We start from the raw sequence: 17,145 nt of genomic DNA, 5'->3' as shown, positions 1-17,145 counted from the left end.
CTAGACGGCTAATCCACAACTTTGTTGGGGACTTCTCGAGACACCAGTTCAGCCGTTGTATGGGGAGATTAGAGTCTTTGTGGTAGAGGCTAGAACCAAAGGCGATCATCCTCTGATCTGGAAGATTTGACCTTGTCTGTGGCATTTTGAGTAGGATCACAAAAGAGAATAAACTGCAAGAGCTTCACCTTCAATCAGACTGAATCCGCACTAACCCTAGGGTTCAGATCTGGAGGAGCATTGGCGATCCCTTAAGAAAGGCGTTGATCACATACAGCCTGCCATAGAAGAAATCATTCACAGTTGGAATAGACAGTAAGACCGGATTAATCTAGAAGAACAAAGCATCTCCAAGCCTTAACCATCTTCTTATCATTGTATTCATCATCAACTGAGTAACGTTTTATTTATTTTCTTTTCATGCGAATTAAACAAATAAACAACTCTTTTATCTGCCTGACTAAGATCTACAAGATAACCATAGCTTGCTTCAAATTACAATCCTTGTGGGATCGACCTTGACACACTCAGGTATTACTTGGACGACCCAATGTACTTGCTGGTTTAGTTGTACGAAGTGTGAGAATTCGTGCACCAAAGGGGTAGGTCCCTCCCATTTATTCATGCTTATTGGGTGGGCCCTTTTATTTGGGCCCCTGTGTCTGGAAGCTTCTGCCAGCTGTCCCAAACCACTAGTTGTCCAAATCTTCGCTGGGGGGTCTCATCACACAGGGAACACCTTGGCTTAGTCGGGTGAGTTTGCAAAGTGGTATTTGGTCTTAATTGGGTTGGGCCAGAACAGGAATCATAACTTTATAAAAAAGCTACGACAAGCAAATCTCATAGGAAAAGGTGACAAAACAGCAAAGATATGACCTAATGGATTATCGATTGAACTAAAAAGCAAAAGTAGTAGTGAGAACAAGGTTAAATTTTGAGGGATATGTCTAAAGACATAGGGTGAGAGCAATGAGGATAGCGCAATTGCGTTGAAGGGTGACAATGGAAGAGGAATACAATGGACAACTTTGAGCGAGAGAGTATGGATAGCAACTATGATCAGAAATATTCATCAAATTAAAAGTTAATTATAATTAGTAAAAGCATATTAGTTAGTATAGTAAGATATGGAATATTAATTAATTAGTATACTTTGTTATGGGGAAATCACATAAAGAAATGAATTGAGTAGAAAATTACATGGATCCCCTAAAATGGAAAACGTTACGTGGGTGCCATAATTTTATATAAATTGAAGCAATTTATTTCGATTTACCTTCAGTTAATATAAATCGAAACAACCTAATTCGATTTATTAAGTTTTCATGATATTCAAATCAACATTATTCGATTTATGTTGAAGAACTTAAATCCATGCAATTCGAAAAAGGGTGTTTCGATTTATGTTGGTGGACGTTCATCCATACAATTCAAATGATAGTGATTCGATTTACGATGGTGGGTTTAGAGTTATAATTCGAATCTACCTTATTCGATTTAATAGGGAACAAATGCATATCATTAAATCGAATTGGGTAAATTTGATTTACTTAGTATGCGTGTTCTATATAAGTAGGGTGAGAACGTGGAGTGTTCAATTGAGGGTAAATTGACAATGGCTAGTGAAGAGAGTTTTCTAGTTCTTGTGTACTACAAAGGGATTAAGAAAAAAATGCGACCGGGAATAAAATTCACTAATAAAGATCCGTTGAGTGACTTTCTCAAACCTTCTATGAGCCTTGTTGACAGGGATCTGTTGTTCGTAATGGGAAGAAGTATGACTCGTTTGTGATAGGCAATGACGAGGATTTGCAAGTTTTATTTCACCGTCGTCGACAGTTTTATTTCACCTTCCTCGCTTACGTCGTTAGAAAGGTGGCTAAATGTCTCCTGCATCCAAGTACACTTCACAGTGGACTTGTCGATGTAGTCCGCCGGAGGCAACACACCCAACAATTTCTAAAACCAATCCCATGCAGATCGCCCACCATCAATGAATTGCTCGAAGTCTGTCAGGTAACCACTGACATACTGTCCATCGATGGGAAGACCTAAATGGTATGCAACATCTTGAAGCGTAATCGTACACTCTCTGAACAGCATGTGGAAGGTATGAGTCTCGGGCCGCCACCGTTCGATAAATGCACTGACCAGTGACTCATCGAATCTAAACCAATGGTCGTTGATCCTCGCGAGATGGGCTAATTTGGCCATCTGCAGGTACAGTATGATCCTGTCGTCGAGGGCATACCGTGCTGCCTCCTCATGCTAGTGACACATCGATGTGGCTGCACAACAATGAAAAAAAATTCTTTTAGAACAGTCACAATTAACAAACCAATTCACCAAAAGACTATCACGGAATCCAGGCCCTTCTTAACAAAATCATATCCAACTTTAATCCCTAATGCCCTAAAGTGGACAACTCTACTAAAATTAAATTTTAATGTAAATTTTGTTGCATCCCTGAACATAGATAACCTAGATAACCTGACAATAAATAATTTAATTAAGTTGTATTAAACAAAATTAAATTAAATTCTAACAGTACATAATTAATCTAATATTCAATACATAAACTATAAAAACAAACTAAATTAAATTATATTAATTTAAACACTAACATTTAAGTATTAAATTACATTAACTTTAAATAAATTAAATTCACTAAGAATTTTTCTCAACCCAAACTAAATTAATTTTAACTAAAATAAGAATAAACTAAATTACTGCTCGTTAACCTAATCTTTAGGGATTAAATTAAATTTAAAAAATTAAGCTAATTTAAATTCTTGCCAAATTTCTGCTGCCCATTTAATCTAACATTCGAAACTTATATTAGTAAATCCTAAACTCCCAAAAAATCTCTAATATAATTAATTACTACTCTAACTAAGCATCGTTTAACACTATTTCACCTTGCATTTGTACTATTAAAATTCTAACAAATACTAAATTACTTGCAAAACTACCATCTGTAGTTTAAAAATCTCAATAGCGCACATAATGAAATTCTAAACGACTTAACATCACAAACCACTATTTATTTTTTAAAGATATTCAATTTTGGAAACTAACATCTTCATGGATAGAACCAGTAATATGGGCGACGCGTCTAACCGATAGATACGGTTTGGGTCGTCTTCTATTTCCGCAGTTAGAATCTCAGGGTGTTTTTGAGTGAAAATTTTTTCTGAAATGAGGTGAAATGTAATTTGAAGCATGTGACTTCGAATGCTTTATATAGGTATACACCGAATAAATCGAAACACCCTACTTCGATTTACCAATATCCATCGTTCCAAGTAAATCGAAACAGCCTATTTCGATTTACTAATGCCGAATTTGAATCCACCTAATTCAAATTACTATGAGCAAAAACTATGGATGTAATTCGAAATCTACAGATTCGATTTATCATGAGTACACTTCAAACTATATTATATCGATTCAAGCTCATTCGATTTAGTTAAAATCATAGTAGTTCAAATTCTATTAATTTGATTTACCACTAAAAGAATTAAATCGATTTAATCTAATTCGATTTATACGAATTTATGTATGAAAACATGCATGTAGCATTTTTTATTTTACGGGATCCATATAAATTTGATTTTCATTTTTTTTTTAGGTTATTTGCCCTATAAGTTGCACTAAATTTATGCATAACTAATACCACCTCTGCTTAAAAAAGGGCAAAAAAAAAAAAAAAAGTGACGCTTTAATATAAGTTCTGCCATTAGACTCTTACATAATAAAATATGATTTTTTATTAATTTTGAATACAATGTAATGTACCACTACCACAAGTTTTCTCTTTTTTGGCCAGACCTTAACGAGTGTCAGCATTAACCATTGAGGTTTCATATTTTTGGTTGGAAGTGTCACCATTAAGGCTAATCATTAATCTCTACCGACCAAAAAGACAACTGAATCGCGTGCATTTTGTTTATTTATTTTTTTGGACGAGGTCCAATCCAAAAACATTGGCGGTCATAGTTGTGGGTTTGCATATTATAATGTGATAGCATTACAATGGGAACTGGGAAGAGCCCAAAAGGCCCATTAAAGCCAGCAAGTTTATGCTATCTATCTATGGGCCTTAGATAAATGGCCTTTTCACTTTCCTCTCCACCTTCTTTGCTTCATGAATCACACACCCGGGTTCAAATATTGGTAATGGCTAAATAATGGATAAAATCTTTAAATACGTGTGTAGTTGATGTGTGTAATTATGTGATGTAATACTTAAGATTAGAGACTATCTAATACATCCAACTAAAAAAAACAAACCATATACTTATTCATCACGTCAAATATAGGGCAATTTACGCATGTAAATTGTTTGATCTCCAATATTACGCAAATACATTGTTTCAGTTTTTAATACGCAAATGCATTGTTTCTATATTTTATGTAAACCGCTACTGCCAGTAGCGGTTTACGTGTGAGTGTGTGTGTGTATAAACCGCTACTGGCAGTAGCGGTTTACGTGTAAGTGAGTGTGTGTAAACCGCTGCTGGCAGCAGCGGTTTACGTGAGTGTGTGCGTGTGTGTAAACCGCTACTGGCAGTAGCGGTTTACGTGTGTGTGTGCGTGTGTGTAAACCGCTACTGGCAGTAGCGGTTTACGTGTAAGTGAGTGTGTGTAAACCGCTGCTGGCAGCAGCGGTTTACGTGAGTGTGTGTGAATGGGGCTGCCTATATAAACCAGAGAGGGACCAAATGTGAAGAAGTAGAGTGTTATTCACAAATGGAGGGAGAGGATAGTTTTGTGGCTCTGGTTCACTGCTCTGGAAAAATTCAAAAGAGCAAAAGGCATGGTGTAAAATTCACAGATAGAGAACCGCTTAGTGTTTTTATTCGATCTTCGAATACGTTGGCGGAGATTAAGCAAAGCATATTACGGAAGCTCGGTGTGTGTGGGACGAAGTGGGTAAAAAAATTATTTTACAAGATTCCCATTGATGTTGTCTCAACTGGTGTGAGATATGAGACCTTCGTGATCGGGTCGGATGAAGACTTGCATGTCTTGTTTCACTGCAGGCGTAGTTTTCCGGAGGTGAGGGTAACTGAGCTGTTTGCAAAGTTGGAAGATGGTGTGGATAGCTCAGGGGCATCGGCCCCAAATCCTCAGTCGATCCCAGCCGGTGGTGCCTCAACATCGATGCCTGTGGTAGCAGTGGCAGTTCCGAATTCGGAGCCCGAACGTGCTGGGGCTGTTCATGCATATGTTGGTCCTGTTGTTCCTGATTTTGAATGCGATGCCGGACCGGATCGGGTTGAGAATGCACTGTTTGACGATGATTTGGATGAGGAGCCTGTCGATATTGGTGGGGACAGTGATGATGATATTCCAAGAGGCGGACGTTCAGCCCATGGATGTTCCGGTTCTGCAACACAGGAGTACCCTCCCCACCTCTCTTCTTTGAACTTGGAAGCCATCGGCCAACAGCAGAATGCTGATGCAACATTCGAGGGGCAGGGGATGCATGATGGGACAAATATGTCTGAATTTCAGATTGGCCAATCCTTCCAGAGTAAAGAGGAAGCCGTGTTGAGTGTGAAGGATTACAGTATTCGGCGTGGAGTTGAGTACAAGGTTATGGAGTCCGACAACCTGAAATACCAAGGGAGATGCAAGGAGTTTGGTAACGGGTGCACGTGGTTGATTCGGATAGTCATGCGGAAAAGGAAGGGCACATGGGAGGTTAGGAGGTACAACGGTCCGCACACGTGTATGGCCACATCGATATCAAGCGACCACAAGCAGCTTGATTATCATGTTATCTGTGCGAGGATCTATCCATTGGTTCGAGCTGATGCGTCGGTGTCTATTAAGGTGTTGCAAGAGGCCACGGAGGCGACTTATGGATTCATGCCTAGTTATCGGAAGGTGTGGTTGGCGAAGCAGAAGGCAGTAGCGCAAATATATGGTGATTGGGAGGAGTCATATGCAGATCTGCCTCGGTGGATCCTTGGAGTCACATGCACGATGGAAGGTTCGATTGCTCTATTGAAGACGTCCCCGGTTAGGGTGGGTGACCAAGTTGACGAGGATAGAGTTTTCTTTCATCGGATGTTCTGGACGTTTCCTCCGTGTATTGAGGCTTTCCGCCACTGTAAGCCGCTGATAAGCATCGACGGCACACACCTGTATGGCAAATATGGCGGGACGTTGTTGTTGGCGATCGCACAGGATGGTAACTCAAACATTTTGCCTGTTGGGTTTGCACTCGTGGAGGGAGAGAACGCAGATTCTTGGTCGTACTTTCTATCGAACCTTAGAAGGCATGTCACTCCACAACAAGGTATTCTCGTGATCTCTGACAGACACAACGGCATCAAGGCTGCGTTAGAGAGCCCCGATAGTGGTTGGCTACCCCCGCATGCTTATCGGGCATTTTGTATTCGGCATGTTGCTGCAAATTTTGCCCTCACTTTCAAGGGGCAGGATGCGCGGAGGTGGTTGGTAAATGCCGCGTATGCGAAGACGGAAGCAGAATTTGACTATTGGTTTGATATAATGAGGACGGAGAACCCGGCTATGTGCGAATGGGCAAACAGAATGCCTTATGAGAGGTGGACACAGCATAAGGATGGTGGGAGAAGATACGGTCACATGACCACCAACATCTCTGAGTGTGTGAACTCTGTCTTGAAGGGCACAAGAAACCTCCCGGTGACGTCTTTGGTTAAGTCGACATATCTCCGGCTGGCCGAGTTGTTTGTTGTCCGTGGCCAGACGGCAGAGGCACAGTTAGGGTCCGGGCACCGGTTTTCACAGGCAGTAGTTAAGGCCATTGAGCGTAATCTGAAGGAATCGAGGTGCTTCACGGTGACAGTGTTTGATAGGCATCAGCTTGACTATACTGTGGCTGAGACGACTCCCACCGGGAAATTCTCTTTGGGTAGCTATCGGGTTTCTCTGAGGGATCGCACCTGCGATTGTGGATACTTCCAGGCGCTGCACTACCCCTGCTGCCATGCCCTCGCATGCTGTGCGCAGTCACGCCTAGATTGGGCAACTTATGTTGATGAGGTGTACACCATGTCTGAGGTCTTTAAGGTGTATGAGATGTCCTTTTCACCATGTATTCCAGAGGGGCTTTGGCCACCATATGACGGGCCGACGGTTATACCCGATCCGGGCATGAGAAGGGCTAGAGAAGGACGACCACGGTCCACCCGCATCCGCAACAACATGGACGAAGCCGACACCAGCCGACCTAAGAGGTGTGGTCTGTGCAGGCAGCCCGGTCATACCCGACGGGTTTGCCCTCAGCGAGGTTCAACTAGTGGGATGTAGATTTATCTTTACTTATTTCGTTTATCAGTTATGAGTTTTTAGTCTTTTTGTTTTTTCTTGTGAATGATAGTATCGGTAGTTGTGTTTCACTTTTGTAGAGATATTGTGCTTAATTTCCATCTTAGCTAACAGATCGATAAAGAATATAAAAAACTAAATAAAAGTAAGGCCCAACATAATCATAAAGTAAAAAACTTAACAATATAAAAGTCCTTCCAACAAGACTAAAAACAAGGCCCAACGGGCATAAAACATAAAGTAACAAGTACCCAATATAACAGTCATACAAATATAAAAAACATAAAAGTCCTAAATCAGAAAATAAACTACATAGCGAGAAGTAAAAAACAACAACACATGGTGCTAACCATCGCGATCATCCCTCGCAACATCATGAAAGTCACCAAGGAGATGAGATCCTGTCCCACATCGAGCCGGACGTCTGACTCGAGTCGGTCGGGCTGCTTCCTGTCCAACATCATCACGTGGAGGGTCTAACCCGTAGGCGGACTGGGGGGTGCCCCCCATAGTGAACCAAGTATCCAACGGACTACCTGCAGGCACGTTCAGATCTACCCCATACTGACCCTGATAATCATGTGGCTGGGAATGCATCTCCGTCATATGTGGCTGGTAAGCTCCGGTCTCCATCTGCACATCCGGCATCTGCTGCTGGTAAGACTGGCCACCAAACTGCACATTCGACGTGCCAGCATCATTCCCAATCAACTCAGCAAAGTCTGCATAAAACCGTGGACTGACCAGCTGATCATCTAAATCCATAGTCATGGTCGGTGTGAACTCCGGCATCTGAGAATAAGCTCTGCTAGTGAATGTATCCCCTCCAGCCTCAGTCGCTGCGGTCCCACTAACTCCGCCTGCGTGCTGTGTATCATCCGGAGTTCTCCCACGTCTGGCATTAGCCCGACGAACACGGTGATCGACCTCAGCTCTAGCATCTCCGCCTGCGTCATCCTCCTGCATCGCATCATGTAACCACCTCCACTCTCGACCGGTGTCCCTAGTCCCAACACGACGGCGTCTCTCAACACGACGGTTGTCCGGCATATCAGGTAGCTGTGATCTGCGTGGAACCTGGGAGGATCCTCTCTGATATGCCTCCGGAGGTATCTGGGTGCCTCTAGGATCGGCAAATGCAGCCCCAGGGCTAAGGAATCGCTGAGCCTCTCGGTACCACCAATCTAGGTAATCTGCAGATGGGCCAGGATCTGCCACTCGCTCAATGGAAATGACGGCATCAAGTCGGTTCTCCCAATGCTCATGCCATTTCTGATAGTAGTGGGGAAACCACCTATCGCCACCCCTACCGTCCTTAGCATGCAGCCAGTCTACGTTCAAAGCATCCTCGGGGGTATGTTGTACTCCGCCCAGCTGTGGAACAACCCTGTCAACCTGATGCCACTCGATGACCGCAAAGTATATCAAGGCAGTCACGGCTCGCCACATGCGACTGTGCTCCTCTGTAAGTATCTCTGGATGGACCACGGCAAGTACATCAAGCGCGGAGTAGGGCTCCCACACAATCTGAAATTTAAGAACTCATCAAGGACTACAATAACAAGTATATATCTAGTCACGAATAGAGATCAAACAAAAAGTAAAACTCTTGCTGCTATAAAACTTACATCACGAGCGGTCAGTCGATCCAATGCAAGCCGATACCTAATGACCCTCTGCTCCTTTCCATCATTAGGAGGTAAGTAGGCAGACCACCTAAATTTAAGTCATATGAGACACCAAGTTTAAAATATGCCAAATAAATTTGTTAAACTCAAAAAAGCATAACCCAAACCTTGATGCCAGCGGGAAAGAGAAAACCTCAAACCCGGCCGGCCTAAGAGACGGAAACCGCCAGAATATCCAACTCTGAAGTAACTGGAGCGGGCCCGCAAGATTAGTCACATTTCTGTTTGCTACCCGACACATACATCGGTACAGCCACGCCAAAGCGGCCGAACCCCAGCTATACCTCCCCATGCCATCAAGGTTTGCCACAAATGGCAACCATCGTATATGAACCCGGTTCGCACTCTTGTCCCCAAATAACTGAGTCGATAACAGCATCATGATGTAGGCCCGTGCGTATATGCGGACAGTCTCCTCGCTCGCATCTGGTGGTAGCACCCTAAACCTCTCGTGGAACCATGTAAAGTGTACTGTCATCTGCTTGACCTTATTCGGTGGGGGCCGCTCACCGAATAGGTCCTCAAACCACTCCCAAGCTGGTCGGCCACCCTCCATGTATGTCTCAAACTCACCAAGGCAACCACTCACAGCCTCCCCATCCACAGGAAGCCCTAGCTGAAATGCCACATCCTGCAATGTCACTGTGCATTCTCCGAAAGGCATGTGGAACGTATGCGTCTCAGGACGCCACCTCTCAACGAACGCACTAACGAGTGGCTCATCCAACCAGAACCATTGGCTATTTAGCCTAGCCAAATGGTACAATCCAGCCCGCTCTAAATACGGGATGATCCTTTCATGCATGGGCATATTCTGTTGCCGCCTCACACTGTATATACACCTATTGGGCTGCACAGAACAACAAACGAAAACAGAGTCCAATTAAATTCTCCTATCCTTAAACAGATTTCCATATCTAACCGAATACGAATACCTTAAAACATCAGCAAATTCTCCTATATAATATTTAAAAAAAATTTCCTACTCACGATAGGGAAAATGACAACACAAATAATTTACTTATTAACATCCAGAAATTTTAAAATATTGTAAAGAATTTAAATTTAAAACTTCATATCATACAAATATCCTAAACAAACTATAATAATTCACTAATGTCAACTATCCCGTTCCCTAAACTAAACCAACATTAATTAGCGGGCATAACATTCATTGAATGGAATTAAATTTCAGGTAACTAGGCATATCTATAATTAACCAAGAAAAACTAAAAACACTAAACCAAGATTAGTGAACTAACATCCTAGCATGCGAACCCTAAATTCAGGATACAACGACTAATCTATAAATTCTAATTCCTCTACCTAACCTACCGTTTTTCTAACTAAGATATGCAAAGACTACAAAAAAAATAAATATTAACTAACCTCGTCACCAATAGAACCGGCAATATGCGCAACGCCGTTCAGTCGGTACAGGTTCCTGCCTGCCATGATAACTCGCCAGAAGTCGCCGCTGAGGAACCTCGGACCCGCTCACAACTTGCTCTGACTTCTCTCTACAATTTCCTCTCTCTAGAAAACTCCTGAAACCTACTAAACACATAATCCGCGGCTGCAACCACGGTTTATATAGGCAAACCATCACACGTAAACCGCTACTGGCAGTAGCGGTTTACACACACGCACACACCCACGTAAACCGCTACTGCCAGTAGCGGTTTACACACACGCACACACACACGTAAACCGCTGCTGCCAGTAGCGGTTTACACACACGCACACACTCACGTAAACCGCTGCTGCCAGCAGCGGTTTACACACACTCACTTACACGTAAACCGCTACTGCCAGTAGCGGTTTACACACACACACACTCACACGTAAACCGCTACTGGCAGTAGCGGTTTACATAAAATATAGAAACAATGCATTTGCGTATTAAAAACTGAAACAATGTATTTGCGTAATATTGAGGATCAAACAATTTAGTTGCGTAAATTGCCCTCAAATATATATTAGCGTCTTAAGGGACATTACGTTTCATGTCTAAAAATAAAAGAGAGACATTACGTTTGTGTATGTTAATCTGCTTTTCATTTTGTAAAGAAAAAAAAAAAGAAAATAATTATCTTCTTAGTTTATTCTTTTAAGGTAGTTATAAAAGAAGAAATAAAGGCATCAAATTAGATAGAAAAGTTAACAGGTAAAATAATAACGAATAATACTATATATCTAATAAAATTTATTATTTTTATTAATATTTGACTAATTTTAAATCCTAAATACTAAATTATAAATTCTGAATTTTATACTCTAAACTAATAGTATACAAATAAAATACAAATCTAAAATATTGGCTACTATTGATAGAAAATGTTAGAACCTTAACATTTTTCGTCAAACTATTTAAAACTTTCTTCCACCTATTACAAAACACATTCTTACTCTTTATCTTGTCTCTTTCTTTCGGACTCTTTCACTATTGTATTTCTATAACTCTGTTTACGTATCATCTTGAGAAAGAAATACAGAGGCCACAAGGCAAAAAAAGAGACATTAGAAATAAATAAAAAGAATTCTTTTTATACGATCTTGTTTAATAAAAATAGACATAATATTTTTTTAAGAAAAAAGTATATGATTTGTATCCTCATCATCGACGCCAAACCACCATCCACCACTACAAGAAAAATATTGGTTACCGTCAGATTTATCGTCGGATTAATTAAATAAATCTGTCACTAAGTATGTTACCGTCGGATTTATTGTCGTCCTGTAGTTGACAGTATAAACAGCGCCAGAAACCTCTTACTAGCAAATTTTTTTTAGTCCAACGCTAATTACCGGCGAAATTTCTATCAGTGTTTTCAATGGATTGTCGAGCCTGGGTTGATGATTACTATCGGATTAATCCAACGGTAACTTTGGCACCATTTCACTTGAAATGGCGCCAAAACTTACCGTCGGATTGATCTGACGATACATCTACCGGTAGGATTTTTATTTTTAATTTTTTTGGCACAGTTTAGCCACAGTTTAGCCACAACTAATAGTCAAATGAAATTAAAACTCTTGTTAACGAAATTGTTATCAGAGATCTAAAATTAGCAGAAATCAACAAATTATTTTATTAAAAATAAATGGTATGAATACAATAAAATGTCACAAAAGTGGAGTAGTGTACCCTAAACAAACAAAAATGCATAAAACCCTAATCCTTACAAATGCTGATAATTGTCGTCGGTGGCGGCAGCGATCGCGTCGTGGTCCCCCTGCTGAAGCGGCAGAGTAGGTGCTGCCATCAGTGCCCCACCAGCAGCTTCTACCGCTGCTGCCTCCAGCGTGCATCTGCTGGCTGTACTCCTCCATCTAGTGTCGCAGCTGCTTGAGCTTCTCCGTCAGGTCCAAGCTGGCGGCAACATGTGTAAGAATCTCTCGATATCCCTACTCAGACTACTCCTGCTACTGGTGAAGCTCTTGTGTTAGCTTCTGTACCTCCTCCCTCAGGTCGATAACCTCCTAGGATCAGCAGGGTTGGTGGCAGAAACAGAGGCAGAGGATGCCGCCATCTTTTTTTTTATTTTCTGTCCATTTTACAAACAACAAATAAAACATAGCTACTTCATCTTTTTGTAGAGTAATGTGTTATTGAATAATGGACTTCATAAAACACTATTATCATTTAACAAGACTAACAAACATAAAACAATACTCTACTATACTAGGCCAATAACAATATAGGAATCAAATATATTATAAAGGCAAAAGAGCACTAGAGTAATAGAGTAACTCGAACGAATAGTAATTTCCTAATAAAGCAACAACAACTAGCGAATCATCAAACAGTTAAGTATTGCTCAAACAAATTCAGCAACAATTCATCAGCCAAATTAACAGTACAACGCATAATTAAGAATTCAGACTAATTCAAATAATCTCAGCATAAAAAATTGGCAATCTCAGATAATAATTCCAAACACATTGAGCAGAGATCAAAACCTATCATTCTAACTAAATTATCATAACCTAACCACCTAAAATCAACTTCAACCGAAATTAATCTACCTAAACTAATTACTAAACATAACTAACTAAATAAAATTAAAATTAACTAAGCAGAAATGAAACAAAGCGAAAATAGATTCAATGAAAACCTGGAATGCAAAACAATTACAAGAGAGAAAACAGAAGTGGGCGGTTCGAGCAGCGTCGGGAACAGAGAAGAGAGAACGGGGCGTTTCGAGCAGCGGTGGTGGTTGGAGCAGCGGCGGCGGCCTTTGGAGCAGCGGCGGCGGCCTTTGCAGCAGCGGCAGGGGCTAGAGAGAGATTGCGAGGTGAGAGGGTAGAAAGAGAGAAAGGAAGGTGAGAGCAAGAAAACGAATTCGAAATGAAGGGGAAGGGGTTCGCGGTTCCAATTTAGGGCACGATTACCGTTGGATTTACCAACGGATATTTTCGACGGTAACGCGGTTCGGATACCAAAACGCAGCGTTTTTATTGAACATGTCTACTGTTGGATTCTTTCGACGATAAATCCAATACTACAGTTAGTGCCCATTTGTCGTGGTTTTCCGCCAAAAATTACTGACAGTTTTATCGTTGGAAGCCACTATCCGCCGGTAATTATTTGACACGAAGAATTTTTCATCAAATCTATCGCTAAATCCAACACTAAATTCGATGATAATCGTCGCTGCTAAATCCGACGGTTCTCAACATTTTTTTTATAGTACACCTTCAAATGAGTCCGAAGGCAAAAGTAATGTAATAGTAAAAAAGCGGTGTAAGATCTATCAAAACAGAGAAACAGAGTTCGATAGAAAGGGTAATAGTGACGACTAATGAGTAGTGACAGTAAAAGAAGAGAGAGAGAGAATTGTGACAGGAAACAAAAGTAATGATGATAGATCATACAGAGAGGGAGTTATAAAATTAAAAAGAACGATAGTAAAAAAATTATGAAACTAAAATGAGGGTAAAATGCCTAAAATAATAATTGAAAAATTTTGCCACTTTTTCATTGTTAAATTTTTTATTTTGTAGTTGATAAAAATTCTATAAATTTTTATCTCTAAAATAGAAGTATTTTTTTTTATCGTCTCTATTCCTATCTCTCTTTTCAAGCATCTTTTTGTCTTTACATTTATATTTTTATCTATGTATTTCCATCTCGAGACATGTATAATAAGTTAAATTCATTACATACATATAATAGCAGATAATATTGTTATATAACTATTATTACTTTTAACTCTATTTAGTTTCACGTAGTGTACTTATTGCTGGTTAGGTTTTCAAAATAAACTAGTCAATATTTTAGTAACAATTGAGGCCTCTAGTTTGCACAATAAAGAATTAATCTTTTGAAGGGTTAGACTTTCAGAAATCGTTAGTTTAGCTGCTTTTAACTGGCCAATTTAGGCAAATTTAGACCATAATAAAAATTTCGGGAGAACTAAATTTTATTCCCAAACACACTGTTCAATCACTAATTAATAATCTTAAAACAGCCATGCACATTTAGAACTTGACCTCTTTGTTGGATACAGATGATCATTATTCACGGTTGTTGTTATTATGGTCGTTGTTGTTAGTCAGAATTTATTATTTTTTATTATTATTTGATTATTAATTTAATTTTTTTAGTTTAATTTTTTTTAGTTTAGTAATCTAACAACATACTTTATTTTATATTTTAAAATATTAATAATTAATTAATAGTAAAAAATAATAAATTTTGATAACTCTCTAACATAATAATAATAACAACAATAATAATAATAATAATAATAATAATAATAATAATAATAATTATTGTTATTATTATTATTATTATTATTATTTACTATGCTGCCACACCTTACATTTTGTATAGGATTATGTTACGGATCCGGTTCTCGGATCCCCACTCGGAACAACCCTCCGACTCCACCTCCGAGTCGGGTCGCTCCCTTCTTCCAGAAGGCCCAAAATCAACCCACTCAATCCCATAACTAACAATCAAATTTGAATATCTCCCTTATCTTGACGAAACAAGATAAGATAAGATAAGCTACCTCCACCTATATAAAGGGGACCTCAGGCCCCCCAGGTAGGTCATTCACTATACACACCTTATACCTCTTAGATCCATTCTGACTTGAGCGTCAGAGTGTCTTTGCATGTACCACCCCATTGCTCCAGTCAGAGAATCTGACATCCGCCTCGACCTGCAAGTTCGTGATCCACCTCACAACCTGTACTAGGGACATCTTGTACATTGGCGCCGTCTGTGGGGACTTGCAACATCACGACGAAATGGCGGATAACCCCGAGGAGCAACCCCCAAGCCCTCGTAAGTCACGCCCTCAAAATGCCAAGCGTCGGGAGGCTACCCCACCCGACCATCGCAGAGTGGCCAGTGCCATTCGCCAACCAACCCTACCCCAGTAGCGACCGGACAATCGCCAACAGCCCGAGGTTCGAAACCCCGACGGCCTAGGGAAAAAGGCGGTCCAGATAATCCAAGACCTCTGCCTCCGAATGCAGGACCTCAAAGGCCGAGTCGCAACCGAAGAACGGTATCACGTGGAACACGGAAGCCACGCAACTTCCAAAACCGATCCCATCGCAATACCAGACATGACAGGCCGCCTGAGCGGCGACATGAAAAAATGCACGATCGCAGCGTCTCCCGCGACCCGGGACAGCGACATAGCACGGATGATGACCGACCCCACTGGGAAGCCAAACGGACAAGAAACGAGCACGTGATAATGGGAGCCACTCCCTTCACGGAAAGAATACTAAGAGCAAAACCTCCCAAAGGCTTTGACAAGCCCACGAATATGAAGTACGACGGAACCAAGAACCCTCAGGAACACCTCACGACCTTCGAGGTCAGGATGAACCTAGAAGGGGCCGCCGACGAGGTCCGATGCAGAGCCTTCCCAGTAACCCTAGCGGGATCGGCGATCAAATGGTTCAACGCCCTCCCAAACGGGTCCATAACCAACTTCCATGATATCTCGAGGAAATTTATGGCCTAGTTCACCGCTAGAATCACCAAAGCTAAACATCCCATCAGCTTGTTAAGAGTCACCCAAAGACAAGACGAATCTACGAAGAAATACCTGGACAGATTCAACGACGAATGCCTAACGGTCGACGGGCTCACGGACTCAGTCGCGAGCCTCTGCCTGACCAACGGGTTTATGAACGAGGACTTCCGGAAGCACCTCACCACCAAGCCAGTTTGGACCATGCACGAGATTCAAAGCGTCGCTTAGGAATACATATACGATGAAGAGGTAAGCCAAAAGGAACATCCCAAACCGGCGAGTGTGAACCGACCCTCCAGAGTTGGAAAATTCTCAACTTACACTCCTTTGTCAGCACCCATCACCGAGATCTACCACCAGATAGTGGATCGGGGTATCCTCCCAAAGGCTCGACAGCTTAAAGAAAGAACAGGCGGCAACAAGAGCCTATATTGCGACTACCACCGAAGATACGGGCACAGAACACAGGACTGCTTCGACCTAAAGGACGCCCTGGAGCAATCCATACGAGACGGTAAGCTCCTTGAGTTCGCCAAGATTATTAGAGAACCAAAACGCACCGAAAGAGACAGATCACCAGAGCGCGAAGGATGCAACCCAAGGACGCAAAGACAAGCCCCTCGGGAAAGCCCGAAAATGGACCCGACTAGAGTTGTGAACGTTATCACAGGCAAGGATACACCAGGGAAGTCGAAATCAGCGCTGAAAAAGGACCTTAAAGTCCTAGCGGTCAAAAACCAAGCTCCGACCATCATCACCATCAATGCGATAACATTTTTCCTCGAGGATTGCCAACACGGCACCTCGGCGGAAGACGCCCCGTTCGTCATCTCAGCAAAAATCGGAACAAGACTAGTTAGAAGAATACTCGTCGACATCGGGGCGGATTCCAAAATCCTCTTCAGAGGAGCCTTCGACAAACTTAGGCTCAAGAATGAAAACCTACAAACACACAACAACGGGGTAACTGGACTCGGGGACAACTTTCTCAAACCAGACGGTTCCATATCCTCGCGCTCACTATCAGAACCGGAAGCCGGAGGAAGACAATCCTATCCGAGTTTGTAGTCCTCAAAGACTCCAGGGCCTATAACGTTATACTCGGAAGAAAAACAATTAACGACCTC

This window comes from Arachis ipaensis, chromosome B4 (assembly GCF_059453495.1).
Source record: "Arachis ipaensis isolate K30076 ecotype BB chromosome B4, ASM5945349v1, whole genome shotgun sequence".
In the NCBI taxonomy this organism is placed as follows: domain Eukaryota; kingdom Viridiplantae; phylum Streptophyta; class Magnoliopsida; order Fabales; family Fabaceae; genus Arachis; species Arachis ipaensis.
The sequence above is the reverse complement of the archived record's forward strand: the minus strand, read 5'-3'. Positions refer to the sequence as shown.